The following is a 14,218-nucleotide window of genomic DNA, read 5'->3' as shown; positions in this document are numbered from 1 at the left end:
AAAAGGCAGTTACTATTTACAGAAGCTGTATTTGAATTCACAATATGCTTATCTCTAAAATTTGGAGAGAAATCAATACAAAAACGCAGAGAGAAAATATGTTAACCACTAGGTTTTTGTATTGATTTCTCTCCAAATTTTAGAGATAAGCATATTGTGAATTCAAATACAGCTTCTGTAAATAGTAACTGCCTTTTCACTGTAGGACTTCACCTAATAATTTCCCACAAATACTTACTAGAATACAATCTCTTACTTGCTTACATGATATAATTGTCAGTTCTTTCAGATAGAAATACTTAAGTCTTTGTCCAAATGGAAGCAATGCTATTACTAAATTACTTTGGTTGCTCAATTAGGTTGTTATAGAAAATAATGATAAGAGGGTCTATGTTTTCCATAACCATGAAATAGATCCATCATTTATTTTCATGATTTATATTTGTAGCTTGTCATTGTAACAAAAGAGTTTTCACTTTGTTTCAATCATAGATTATTTATATATTAGCTTGATACATTAAGCCTCCTGCCTTTCTGTTGCAGGTTTCTAACTTGATTTGTCACCATTTTAAAGTGGATAAACTCCAAGCACACGCCACAACAATCAGATGACCTATTCTTGAACACTGCAGGATGACCTGACAAGAGATATCACAGCTGAAGACACAATTTTAGTTCTGTTCTTTAAATAACCAAAGGGTGTGACAGACCTGGGGAATTCATTTAGGTCTTTCTTATGTGATAGAGATGTAATGTACCCTAAATCTATTTTTAATTTTCCCTTATGCAGCCTCACAGCAAGATTTCGCACATGCAAATGAGAGTTTGTTAAAAAGACTCCTGAAAAAAATCTGTTAATTTAAGTGGCATGAGATGTGAGAGCCAATTTTGCATTTTAATGCCAAATTAACCAAAAAATTACTGTAAATTTATGCCAAATTGTCTTTTGCAGTAAGATATGTGACATAAATGGTTAAAACATATACAATTAAACTTTAGGGACGTCGCCAAAATAAAAAGTTTTTGCTCAGTAAAAGGAAGCATGAAAACAAAAAGGCAACCTGGGGCACCTGGACGGCGTAGTCTATTAAGCATCAGACTCTTGATTTTGGCTCAGGCATTGCTCTCATAGTTTGTGGGGTGAAGTCCCCCTCTGGGCTCTGTGCAGACAGCTCATGCTCATGGAGACTGCTTGGGATTCTCTCTCTCTCTCTCTCTCTCTCTCTCTCTCAAAATAAATAAATAACTAAACATTTAAAACAACACTTTCAAAAAAAGGCAACCTACTAAATGGGAGAAGATACTTGCAAATGTTTTACTTGACAAGGGGTTAATATCCAAAATACATAAAAAACCTATACAACTCATACCAAAACACACAAATAATTAGATCAAAAAATGGGCAGAGGACCTGAATAGACATTTTTCCAAAGAAAAGATATAAATGGTGAATAGAAACATGAAAAAAATGTCAACATCATCAGGGAATGCAAATGAAAACCACAATGAGATATCACCTTATATCTGTCAGAAAGGCTAAAATAGACTTCAGAAAAAAACAAATAACAAACGCTGACAAGGATGTGAAGAAAAATGCACTTGCACTATTGGTGGGAATGCAAATTGGTGTTCCATTGTGGAAAATAGTAGGGTGTGTCCACAAAAAGTTGATATTACCATATGATAGAATAAAATAGAATTACCATATGATTCTATAATTCCACTACTGGATATTTACCCACCCAAAATGGAAATGCTAATTTAAAAAGATATATGCATTCCTATGTTTATTTGACTATTTACAATAGCCAAATGTGGAAGCAACCCAAGTATCTAAACATACATGAATGGATAAAAAGAAGTGGTATACACACACACACACACACATACACACATGAACACATATGCACATATATACACAATGGAATATTACTCAGCCATAAAAAGGAATGGAATCTTGCCATTTGCAATAACATGAATGGATCTAGAGGGTATAATGCTAAGTGAAATAAGTCAGTCATAGAAAAACAAATACTATACAATTCACTCATAGGTGAAATTTAAGAAACAAAGCAAATGAGCAAATAAAGGGGGGCAAAAGACAAACAAAAGATATCCTGATTCTTAACTATTGAGAACAAACTGATGGTTGCCATAGAAGAGGTAGGAGAGGGGCACCTACGTGGCTCAGTTGGTTAAGAGTCCAGATCTAGCTCAGGTCATGATCTCATGGTCCGTGAGTTCAAACCTCACAATGGGCTCTGTGCTGAGAGATCAGAGCCTGGAGCCTGCTTCAAATTTTGTGTTTCCCTCTCTCTCTGCCCTTCCCCCACTCATCCTCTGCCTCTGTCTCTTAAAAATAAATAAATATTAAAAAAAATAAATAAAAAAGAAGAGGTAAGAGAGGGGATGGATGAAATAAAGAGGGTTAAGAGTACATTTATCATGAAAAACGTTGAGTAATGTGTAGAACTGCTGAATCACTACATTGTGTACTTGAAACTAATATAACACTATGTTACTGACACTTCCATTAAAAAGACACATAGTACTTAAATCATGCATAGTACATAGGAAATGTTTAATAAATGTTATTATCATTATCATCATAGGTGGAGGGAGGGAGGAAAAAGCCCACAATTTATGTTTTAGGGTTGCCCAGTAAAGAGAAGCTACATGGCATCTGGAATGGTTTGGAGCGTTCCATCATTAACTACTAAATGGGGGTCTTTATCAGTTGCAACCAGGAAAATAAAAGATAGCCAAGTGTACAAAAGCAAAATTCTTTAGTTGAAGATACAGAATCTGATCATTGCACATTTTACACTTAATAAAGTGTTTATGCTTAATTCATTTTAAAATTAATCATTTGGCTATAATAACAAATATATAGATAATGAGGATCTTTTATTAAATCTCATTTAAAAATTTTCCTTTATGCTCTATAATGGACTAGCTGATATAGTGTCCAGAACTATTTCATTTCTTTTTTCTATTCTTATTGTGTTCAAATGCCTCTTTATTTTAGGGAACCCATTTCCTGCTGATTCAATGCATTGCCTCTTACTGCCCTCTCTGGATTAGATACATTAATAAGGAATTATTAAGGAATGGCAAATGGCCAGTCAGGATATCCTATTTTCCTTGGCAACAGTCATTGATTCATCACTGGGCATATCAATTCCACTTTCTCTAAAATGCATGCCACATGAGATTTCCTCCTACTTTAGTAGGTCGCAATGATCACTTGTTATTTCTAACGAGGTGAGGCTTGTTGGGGTATGTCCTTTTGAGATGATTAGTGGACAGTGTCTTAAATAACAGAAAGATAAATTTTTCTATTTAAACTGAAAATGACTGATGACTGTGTGTTTCAAGTGCAGTAGGGTGAGGATTTTGGACAAGCTATAGTGCTAGGCTTACCCTTCTATTCTAGTCCCTGCTTCTGGGAGATTAATGCCCCTCTCAATATCCTTTTCCTGCTCTAAGTACATCCCAAATCAGAATTACTTAAGCTTAGTAACTTCATTTTGTTTTGTTTCCCTTTTTAAGTTCCTATTCCATCTCTGATAAGACAAAAGAGCTGATTCCAAATTGTATCCCATGGAAATTCTTACATGCCATATTGAAATATTTTAGGGTGTGTGTGTGCGTGTGTGTGTGTGCGTGTAGATATTTGGAAGATCAAGATCTTTGAATACCTTTGAAAAAATGAAATAGCAGCATCTAATGTGTCTTAGGTCAGTAAGCCTGGACAGAGCAAGAAAACAGAATAAAAGTGTACACATTGAGGGGTTTGTGACAAGAAGACTATTTAAGAAAGGACAAAAGTAAAAAATATTTTGAAGCATAGAGATGAAATGTTTAAAATGCTTAGTGGGAATGAACCCAGATTTGTGAATGTTGTAATGGTGAGGTTTTATTTTTTCATTGATTAAATAAATTATGATTATTATAGCAGAAATACTGGTGACTCTGGTATCACAATTCACATAGTTGGTGTACTTTTCTAGTTTATCATATTTTGACAATTTAAACATATAAATATGTCTTGAAGTTAAAAAACTTGGGTTTTGAGATGAAGAACTAATAAAATTTGGTCCTGACTAAAAATAGGTCAAGAGTGAGAGAGCTTGAAGTATTAAAAGCTTGAAGTATCCTTGAAATTTCTAGTAAAAATTGTTTAGAAGTCACTGGAATGTTGCAAAGATTAACAGACTGAAAGAGTAGATTTCTAGAGCTTCTAATGTTAATAACCTACTGTACGTTAGCTTTCTAAATCTTAGTTTCTTCTTTAAAATGAATGTGATGAGGGGCATCCGGGTGGTTCAGTCGGTTAAGTATCTGACTGTAGTTCAGGTCATGATCTCACAGCTCCTGAGTTCCAGCCCTGCATTAGGCTCTGTGCTGACAGTTCAGAGCCCGGAGCCTGCTTCAGATTATGTCTCCCTCACTCTCTGCCCCTCTCTGTTTTCTCTCTCGCGCGCGCTCTCGCTCTCGCTCTCTCTCCCTCTCTCTCCTCAAAATAAATTAACATTAAGAAATTTTTAAAAAATGAATGTGATAAGCCAGAACTCTCTAAATCCCTTCAAGTCCTACTGTTCTGTGTTTCTGTGTGACTGTTAAAGGCACAGCTCAATCTGCTATTTTCCTGGACTCTATTTTTGCTACATTGCTTACATTTCTTACAATTTGTTTCCTTATTGAGGCATAATGGACAGATAAAATTGTATATATTTAAAGTGTACAATGTAACGGTTTGATATATGTGTAATTTTGTGAAATAATTGCCACAACCAGGTTAATTAACACATCCATCACCTCACATAACTATCTATTGTGTGTGTGTGTGGTGAGAATGTTTAAGGTCTACTTTTTTAGCAAATTTCAAGTATACAATTCAGTGTTATTAACTATCGCCATTATGCTGTGCATCAGATCTCAGAATGTGTTCCTCCTGTCACTAAAGGCTTGCACTATTGGAAGAGCATTTCCTCACTTCCTTCACCACCAGCTCTTAGCGATCAGCATTCTACTCTGAACCACACTGAGATATCGCCTCACACCTGTTAAGATGGGATTTATCAAAAAGATAAGAAATAATAAGTGTTGGTGATGATGTGGAGGAAAGGGACCCCTTGTGTACTGTGGGTGGAAATGTAATTTGGTGCAACCACTATGGAAAACAGTATGGAGGCTCCTCAAAAAAATAAAAATAGAACTACCATATGATTCTGCATTCCCACTTTCGGGTTTATATCCGAAGGAAACAAAATCAGTATCTGAAAGAGATATCTGCACCTATAGATTCATTGCAACTTAATTTACAATAGCCAAGATACAGACTAAATCTAAATTTCTGTCAATGGGTGAATGGAAAAAGAATTTGGGATATTATTCCACCATGAGAAAGAAATCCTGCTATTTGTGACAACATGGATGAAACACAAACCATTATGTTAAGTGAAATAAGCCAAAGTGAGAAGGACAAATACTACATGCTATAACTTACAAGAGGAATATTTTAAAATTATATTTATGAGCATTTTGGAGAATGGCAAATAACACAGGACTCTTTGCTTATTTATAACCCACACAAGCTCATGCCCTGCTCAGGTGAGATCCTTGGGATTCTACAAAGCCTTCGTAATCAAAAAAGGACTTTTATTTCTCCAGCACTTTCACAACTGGATCTTCCAATTTTCATATCACACAAGCAAGTGGAACCCCAGACCATTAATTGTTTCTTTATGATTTTTAAGTTTTGCCTTATTATGCCCCTTGTTCTGGCTGATCTGCCAATCCGTACATTTTCCCTTTATATCATGTGCTGCTACACTGGCTGGAATGATGCACTAGAATTACTATCACACTATTTAATTTGAAAATTTTACAAAAAGCAAAAAATTACAAATGCTAAAACTTTTTTCTTTGACCTTCTAGAAATAGTAATTGTGAACATCATGTCATAGTTGTCTCATATTCCTCCTAATTTTTTTCAAAGAAACAAACATGATGTCTCTAATATTTTTTATGTGAATGCTATTCTTTCTTTCACTTTCCAGTGGTAACCACTCTAATATATTTATACATGGAGAAACTATAAGTTTTAATGCAATCACGCAAGCTACACAGGTAAAGATGAGTGACAAGGTCTCAATCCTTGATATACTGTTCCATCTACAAGACCAGTGATCTAATTACTGGCTGAATTAAAATCATTCAGATTTTGTTTTTGTTTTGTTTTTTTTAAATTTTTTAATGTGTTATTTATTATTTAGACAGAGAGAAACAGCATGAGTGGGGGAGGGTCAGAGAGAGAGAGAGGGAGACAGAGAATCCAAAGCAGGCTCCAGGCTCTGAGTTAGCTGTCAGCACAGAGCCCGATGCGGGGCTCGAACCCACGAACCATGAGATCGTGACCTGAGGCGAAGTTGGCCACTTAAACAACTGAGCCACCCAGGCACCCCAAATCATTCATATTTTGAATCAGGAATTCATATCATTGAAATCATATCAATGATATCACAATTCTATGATTTTTTAAATAAAAACCTTATGGCACTTTTGGTTTTAGTTCAGCTTTAGAAAGTGGTAAAGGGACTTACCTTAACAACACAAAGAAACACATAAAGAATTAAATTCCAAATCTACACTTAACAGGGAAGAAAATTACACAGGTACTCTTACCTCTTGTAGAATGGCAAAAGGAAAAGGCATCAGCTGTAGAAAAAAAAGAAAATATTAGAGTGAAGACATTTCAGAAATGAAAAATTCACTAAACAGCCTTAGCAGGAGCATGGAAATAGCAGAGAAGAGGAGAAGTAAACTTAAAGAAAAGTTGATAGACTACATCTACATTAAAACAAAAAGAAAAATACTGAAACAAAAGTGATCTATAACAATTCTCAATTTATTTAGCAATGGAATATCAGAAAAGAGGCAGAGGAAGAATGGGGAAGAAAGAATATTTAAAGAGATAAAGACTAAGAATTTTCCAAAATTGGTGAATTATATCAACCTATACTGCTAGAAAGCTTAATTATCTCTAAACAGGATAACAGGATTTAAAAAAAAGACTTTTTCTAATCTCTGCAATCATAATGCACTAAAGTAGAAAAACACAGTAGCCCAAAGCGAATTGGCTAAAAACTGAGTAATACTTTTGAATAAAGAAAGAATATCAAAGGCAACTAGCAATGAATGTTTGCACAAATTTCAAAGGCAACTAGCAATGAATGTTTTGCCTGAAGTATTAATGAGAGAGAAAGGAAAATAAATACTGTTAAGATGTACAGAATTTTCAGGGAGCTAGTAGTCAGCATTCTAATATGAGTGAAAATGGAGCTCACCAGAAAATCCTGTATAACGAAGGAAGAAGCTATCTCAGAAGGTATGAGTTTCCTGTCCCTGGAAGTGATAGAGGGTTGACGAATGATGAATTGGAATGGAATTCAAGCCTCGGATATATTGTTAAACTAAATGACCATTGTCATCCTATTCCCATCTTACCATTCTTTGATTATAGAAAAAGAAGACAAAGAACTTAATTAGCCAAGTATGTTACTTCACATACAGTATTCTTTGCTTTTAACCTTTTAAGCAAATTAATAGAAAATTATTTTCTCTTTGTTTACCAAATAATTTAAGATAATGTAACTAAACTGTAAAAATCATGAGGCACAATTCTTCTAGCTCCAGAAATATTTGTTAGACTTAAGACGTAAGGAGAGATGCAGTTATGACCATTTAACTTGTTACATAAAATCATTTTGAAATGATTTAAATTATAAAATGATTTATTCATATCATTTAAAATTTTCAGAGAAATAACATACTTAGATATGATTTGATCAAGTCTCTGGCCTAAGTGTGTTTTAGCTGTATCTTTAAATTGGAGTTCTTCAGGGTGCAGACTGATGGCACATTAAGAAAACACATCGTTAGGAGAAGATGGACATCTGGCTCCAGAATTTAATTTATTATTAGCAGCTTTAGTGATGATTGGGCTAATCTTCAACTCATTTCGGTGGCCGAGAAAATGCTATACATTAACTGAATTTGCCTTAGATTGCCAGATCATTTGCTGTGTGAGTTGTCGTGACAATGGTTGTAGGGAGGAATGCGAGATTAACCCGAAAGATGTGGGCCTCTCATGGTCTACCCGATCGCACCCAACCCACACTGTTGCTTTATGATGAAGAATGTCTGGAGATTGTTGAGGAGATTATCACAATGGCCACTACTGAAGAACTACTTCAAAAAGTTTGAAATAAAGAGAAGAAAAACCTACGACTTTGTGGCCTCAACTTCAGAGGTTTTAAAAGATATGAAAGTTCATAAATTGAAATTCAGTTTCACAAATGGAGTTGCCAACCACCTTATAATTATCACATTCACAAAACTTTTATTTTCAGTGATAGAGGTAACTGGCAGATTTATTGAGTGTTGGAGAACAGAGATTACAAAGTTCATTGTGCCTTCAAAATAAATTGTCAAATCATCAAAGACTCAGTCCAACATTCACATACCTCGAAAAAAATAGATTCAAATATCTACTGCTGTCTATGGCCACAATGGTTGTCAAAGGAGGTACTAAAGAAAAGGAAACAACAACAACACAACTTGTAGCCATGTTTTTGACCAAAAATAATCCTTGGATAAAACTCTATTAATCCTTAAAGATAGATATCTTCTTTGGGATTTCTGTCACTGCAGACTGTGAGTTTAATCTAAAATGAATAACTTTAATGGACACATGCTTTCAGTACCATTGTTTTTTTTCCACTATCTTGAAGAAATAACTACCATCAGTTTTCACTCTATCTTCTTGAGTCTCACACAAATTGCTGCCAAATGACAAAAGAGAAATACAGGAACTCAATCATCTTTGTATTGAATATGTTTTCTATATAAATTGGTTTTGGAGAATGAGTTATTGTACCCAATTCCAGTAATAGCACAGAAAACTTAACTTTCATTATCAAATGGCAGAAAGCCATAAATTGTGTCTTGTGATGAAAAAGTTATTAGAGGAGATTTTAATCTTTCTTTTCAATATAGATCTGTGTTAGTCTAATGGTTTGAAATCTAGAAACATGTAGTTGTTTCATTTCAGAGTATTTATTATTTGCTCTTTTCCCAATATTTTAAAAGTTACTTAAATGATTATACATAAATATTTCAGGTATTACATGAAAAAAGACATGATATAGGAAAGGCAAGGAAGCTCTAGATTAGATTTTAGCTCTAGCATTTAGTGTCACATAAAATTGAATCATCACTTAAATTATGTGTAAAAGTGGCACCTTAGCTTTCTTGTGTGTAAAAGGGGACAATTCTGTGTATGCATAGTGTTGTTGTAAGCATCAATGATATTAGTCATAAATCATAGTCTTTAGTAATATTCAACATATTAATTCTACTCAGTATAACTTATAGGGTTAATATAAGAACATAAGACAGAAAGTATATAAACGAGAGGATTATGAAGAAAATGATGTTATTAATAGCCTTACTTGACAATTATTCTCTAGATCAGTGGTATTTACTACAGCAGAGGGTATCTGTCCTAAAACTGCAATTTCATGAATTCTATATGGTTTTTTTATTTAACTAGCCTGAAACTGGGGAGGACAAAGCTTCCATATCAATTTTTCTAAATTAAAAAAATTTTCAAGTTGGTTTTAAGTATCAAAAGCAAAATTTGGAAGCCTCAGATCACCTGCTTATATCATAAATGGAAGAATGAAGGGAATTGAATGAAAAAATATATGCATCATACACGTCATATACTTACTTCCACATGAAAAAAAGGACAGCAATGATTTTTTGGTTTCAGGGGAGAAGATTGAGAAAAAGAAACAAAACTTAACCACTATTGTGGAGTACCTTTTCTTGTCAATCTCTACTACAGCTATCCTCCCAGTGGGGAAGATGGAAACTTCTAGATGTGAGAATCTGTGGAGAGATGTGAAATTTGCCCCAGATTCTGTTTGGGACTATGAGAAACGTTATCGTTGTGGAATTCCTATGCTAACACAGCATCATTGCAATAGAAAAAGTACTGTTAGCAGTGTGTGTCTACCTGGACCTGAAGATGTCTTGCTTGTCAAGGAATTGTGACAGTAAGGGATGAGCACTTCCTAGTAGAGTCTATGGGACAACTGCCTAGCTGGCTTTTGAAGGAAGGATGTGGGAGCTGAGGAGAGAGATGAAACAATCAGGTAAGACTGATAAGGGTTCTCCACATGTTAATTTACCTTTCCCCTGCTGGGAAAAGAATGGATGAATTACTCACTAATGGATACTCGAAGATAATGATGGGGTTCAGGACACTACCCAAAAACATGGCTTGGCTTATTAAATATCATAAGCTAGAGGAATTTTAAAAACGGTAGAAGAAGGTCACTCTGACCTTTCATCCCTTCACCCTTCCTCTCTGAAACAAATTATGAAAATCCCATATGAAAGGCACCCTCTCTGAATCAGGAGGAACAAAGATTCTTATTATAAGAGCCTTTGAGGAGTTTGATGCCAAGAAATCTGTACCAATAAACCTTGTCAAACTAACCCTTATCTTCCTAGTTATTTCTTCACCATTTACTACCCCTCACCCAAACCTGTTTGTTTATTCAAATTTATTGCTTCCTTATCTCAAAGGTATAAAAGCTGCCTGAAGTAGCCAATTCTTTGGGTCTTCATTCTCTTGTGAAGGCTCTTGTGTCCATGTAAAAATGAAATAAAAGTTGTGCACTATTCTCTTGTTAATGTCTTAGTTTAATTTTCAGACCTAGCCAGGGACTCTAAGAGGGTCAAGGGAAACTTTTATGTCCCCTACAATAAGAATCTATAAAGTGAACTCTCATTCCTTAAAGTCATGCTAGTTAGACCCTGAAGCTTAGATGAGTCCCCAGAAAAAGAGAACAGAGAGGAAGAGAACTCTGGATTTGGTTGTCTCTCAAAAAAGAGACTTTTATATGAACAGGAAGTGAACATGTTTTTATCTAGAGTGTTTCGTCTTGTTGAAAGAAATAAGCATTTGAGAATTATGACAAATTTAGTAAGAGAAAAATAATTTCTATTTTTTGAGAGTTGTTTGAACTACCCTATGGCAAATTTTAGAACTGTTATATAAAGTTTTTGTATTTATCAAACTGTATTTATTATTTATTTTCCAGTTTTTTAAGTAGAAGTGTATTTATTTAAACTTATAGATTCTGTCCCTGGAATAACCAGAATTTTTGTCAGCTTGTAATATGCTAATCTTTAAAATTCAAAAATATTGAAAATAACTTAATTGTTTTATTGCATGTATTAAACCATTTTCATTTACTCTGGGCTGAATGATGTGAAATTGTTGATGTTTGGCCATTTTTGAACTACAAAATGGACTTTCATGTGGTCGAGGTGGTAAATCTAGATATTCCAGAATATCTAGATCTTTGGGCACTTCAGGTTTGAAGCATCTTGAATAGATGATAAACAATGGTTGTTAAGATTTACAGAAAGATATAAAACTTTATGCAAGAAACTTATGTTTCTGGTAAACATAAAATTGAAGATAATTTTTTAAAGTCATGAAATATGCCTAACATTTATTCATGTTTCTCAAAATTAAATCCAATTTTCCACTATGGTCTGATCAACAAAAAACATAAAAAGAATTTTTTCTGGTATTGATACTTTGATTAAAGAAGACTAATAAGTTATTCTGAAAGTCTTAACTATGTAAAAATTTTTTAAATTTATTTTTAATTTTAATCTTATTTATTTATTTTTATTATGTAATACTTTTGATTGATCAAACCATTCTGGTTATTTTTCTACTAACTGTTATCTATATAAATGTTGAAAGCAATGTTCAAGTAAGCCTGAAACTGAGACTTTCTAACAGTTTTTAATAGTTGCTGACGAATAACTATTAAAGACTCATCAGGTGGAGATTAAGTGTTCCTTGTGCAAATATGGCGGGATTTTAGGAAACACACTAATGAAAGTGGCAATTCAGATAAAAGGAGGGTGTTTGGGGCAGGGGGCTCAGCCTGTGTTCTTATGTCATACTGCTTTTTTGTGTTTAATTCCAAATTCAAATGATTACATTTTATATAGGAAAAAAAAGTTGCTCTTCTAAAGTGTTTAGGAAGTAAATTGTTGGAATCATTCATTTGTAATCCTGTGCTCACTCACAAAGCTTCAGTACAGCGAATGATAAGAAAGGTTATCATCACAAATATAAACCTGCACGTATGGATAGCAATTTGGAGAAACTTTGTGTTCCTTAATGGGGATTTTTGAAGTTTATGGAAATCTCGCAGCTGAATTTACTTTTCTTTCTCTTTTACTTGAGAACCCCTGTAAAGGCCTCTCTTACCTCTATGGAGGTCCGGGCCCAACCTCTTTGGAGCAGTCAAGCAAGGAACTGAGCTGGAGGGTGATTCTCCTCTGTGCGAGGAAGCATCAGAAACCCTAAGGACCAGTTGCCTCTTAAATCTGGAAAAGGGAACTGCATTCCGTATATTCTTTCCATCTGTGATGTGCTAAGGACAGAAATGCATACGATCAATCTTGGAAATGTTCCAGGAAAGTCATTGGTGATACAGTGCTCATGATCTGTTGACATCTAAGAAGACTTCAAGATGCCACAGTGATTCTCAATGCCGATTGTATTAATACTGATAATTTAATATTTAAAGTATATCATTCTCATCTCTGTTTCTATACAAGAAACCTTTCATTTCTCTCACTTATAAAACATTCCCAAATACAGCATCATGATTCTGTTAACAAATCAAAAAAGCCACACTGTTTCATGTATGCTCAAAACCACAATACCTCAGCGTTTAATTATTTAGAAATAAACAATGGCATCAATGTTTTTCCTTAACCTATAGGTGCATGTTGGTGAGATTTGAAAATCTGGTTCATTTGACTTGTGACCCCCCCCGCCCCCCAAAATCCCATTGTTTAAAACATTGTATTAGTTTGGCCTTCATGTGAGTTTTTATGGGAACTATGTTTGCCATGGGAAACAAAATTATTGAAGTATTCTCATAAGAAAACATCTTCCTTAAACTATGGGTTCTTTTCACAGAGAAGATTGTCACATGTAAAAAAAAAATATATGTTTTAATGTCAGTAGTGGTGAACTGGACAGAAACAAAACAAGCCAAAGTAATTTCCTTCCAAAGCATGATAAAGCCCAGAGTCTAAGAAGAACCTAAGGAAAATAATGTCCAACAAATTTTTAGACTCCTTTCCTATTTTGAGTATACAGAGTTCTCTCAAATTAATCTTTTTAAAAATGTTTATTTATTTTGAGACACAGAAAGAGACAGAGAGAGAGAAAGAGAGAGAGCGAATATGCACACATGAATGAGGGCGGGGCAGAGAGATGGAGAGAGAGAGAGAGAGAGAGAGAGAGAATCCCAAGTAGGCTCTGCACCGTCAGCGCAGAGTCCGACATGGAGCGCCATCTCAGAACAATGAGATCTTGACCTGACCTGAAACACTTAACTGACTGAGCCCCTCAGGAGCCCCTCCTTCGTTTTATTGTTAAGTGTGCATGCAATGGCTTTGTATTATTGCTTCTTTTAAGAATGAAGAAGAGGACCTTGTGTGGGTATAGTGACCAAAAAAAGGACAGCGACTGTGAGCCGTTGTCATTCATAGTAAGAGGTGATGGAGACAGGGCTGGACTTCCCCAGGGGAACAATAAAAAATCTTGGAATTCTGAAATGTCCCTTAGCATGTGGGCCATGGACTTGAATTATTCAACTTAGATATTTATGAAAATGAACCTAGAAGAATAGGAGATTTTTAGGAAAGAACAAATTAAATGTATTTCTCCATCATAATTCTACTTTAAACTGATTTTCTTCCTTTTGGAAGATTAGAGAAAGAGGTTTATAAATAGCGTCACTTGGAGGGTAAAATTGTATATTTGTAACAGAGGTCTTGAAACTATTTAGCTATTTATCTGTCATGCCTAATTAAAGTGATAATTAAAGTAGATCATCTCTGTTCATTAGAAAAGTTCAGCTAACATGTGTACATAGTTTACTATAACGGTGAACAGCTTTGCCCCCGCAACAGTATCCCACAGGTTAGATATAAACTGTAAACATATGACATTTGCTCTGTACTTTTAAAACATTGGTTTCCAATATTTAAAAACTGGGAGATTTCACAGAATAATCTGAAATTTTGGCCTTTTCCT

The sequence above is a fragment of the Suricata suricatta genome, chromosome 5 (assembly GCF_006229205.1).
Source record: "Suricata suricatta isolate VVHF042 chromosome 5, meerkat_22Aug2017_6uvM2_HiC, whole genome shotgun sequence".
Classification (NCBI taxonomy): domain Eukaryota; kingdom Metazoa; phylum Chordata; class Mammalia; order Carnivora; family Herpestidae; genus Suricata; species Suricata suricatta.
The sequence above is the reverse complement of the archived record's forward strand: the minus strand, read 5'-3'. Positions refer to the sequence as shown.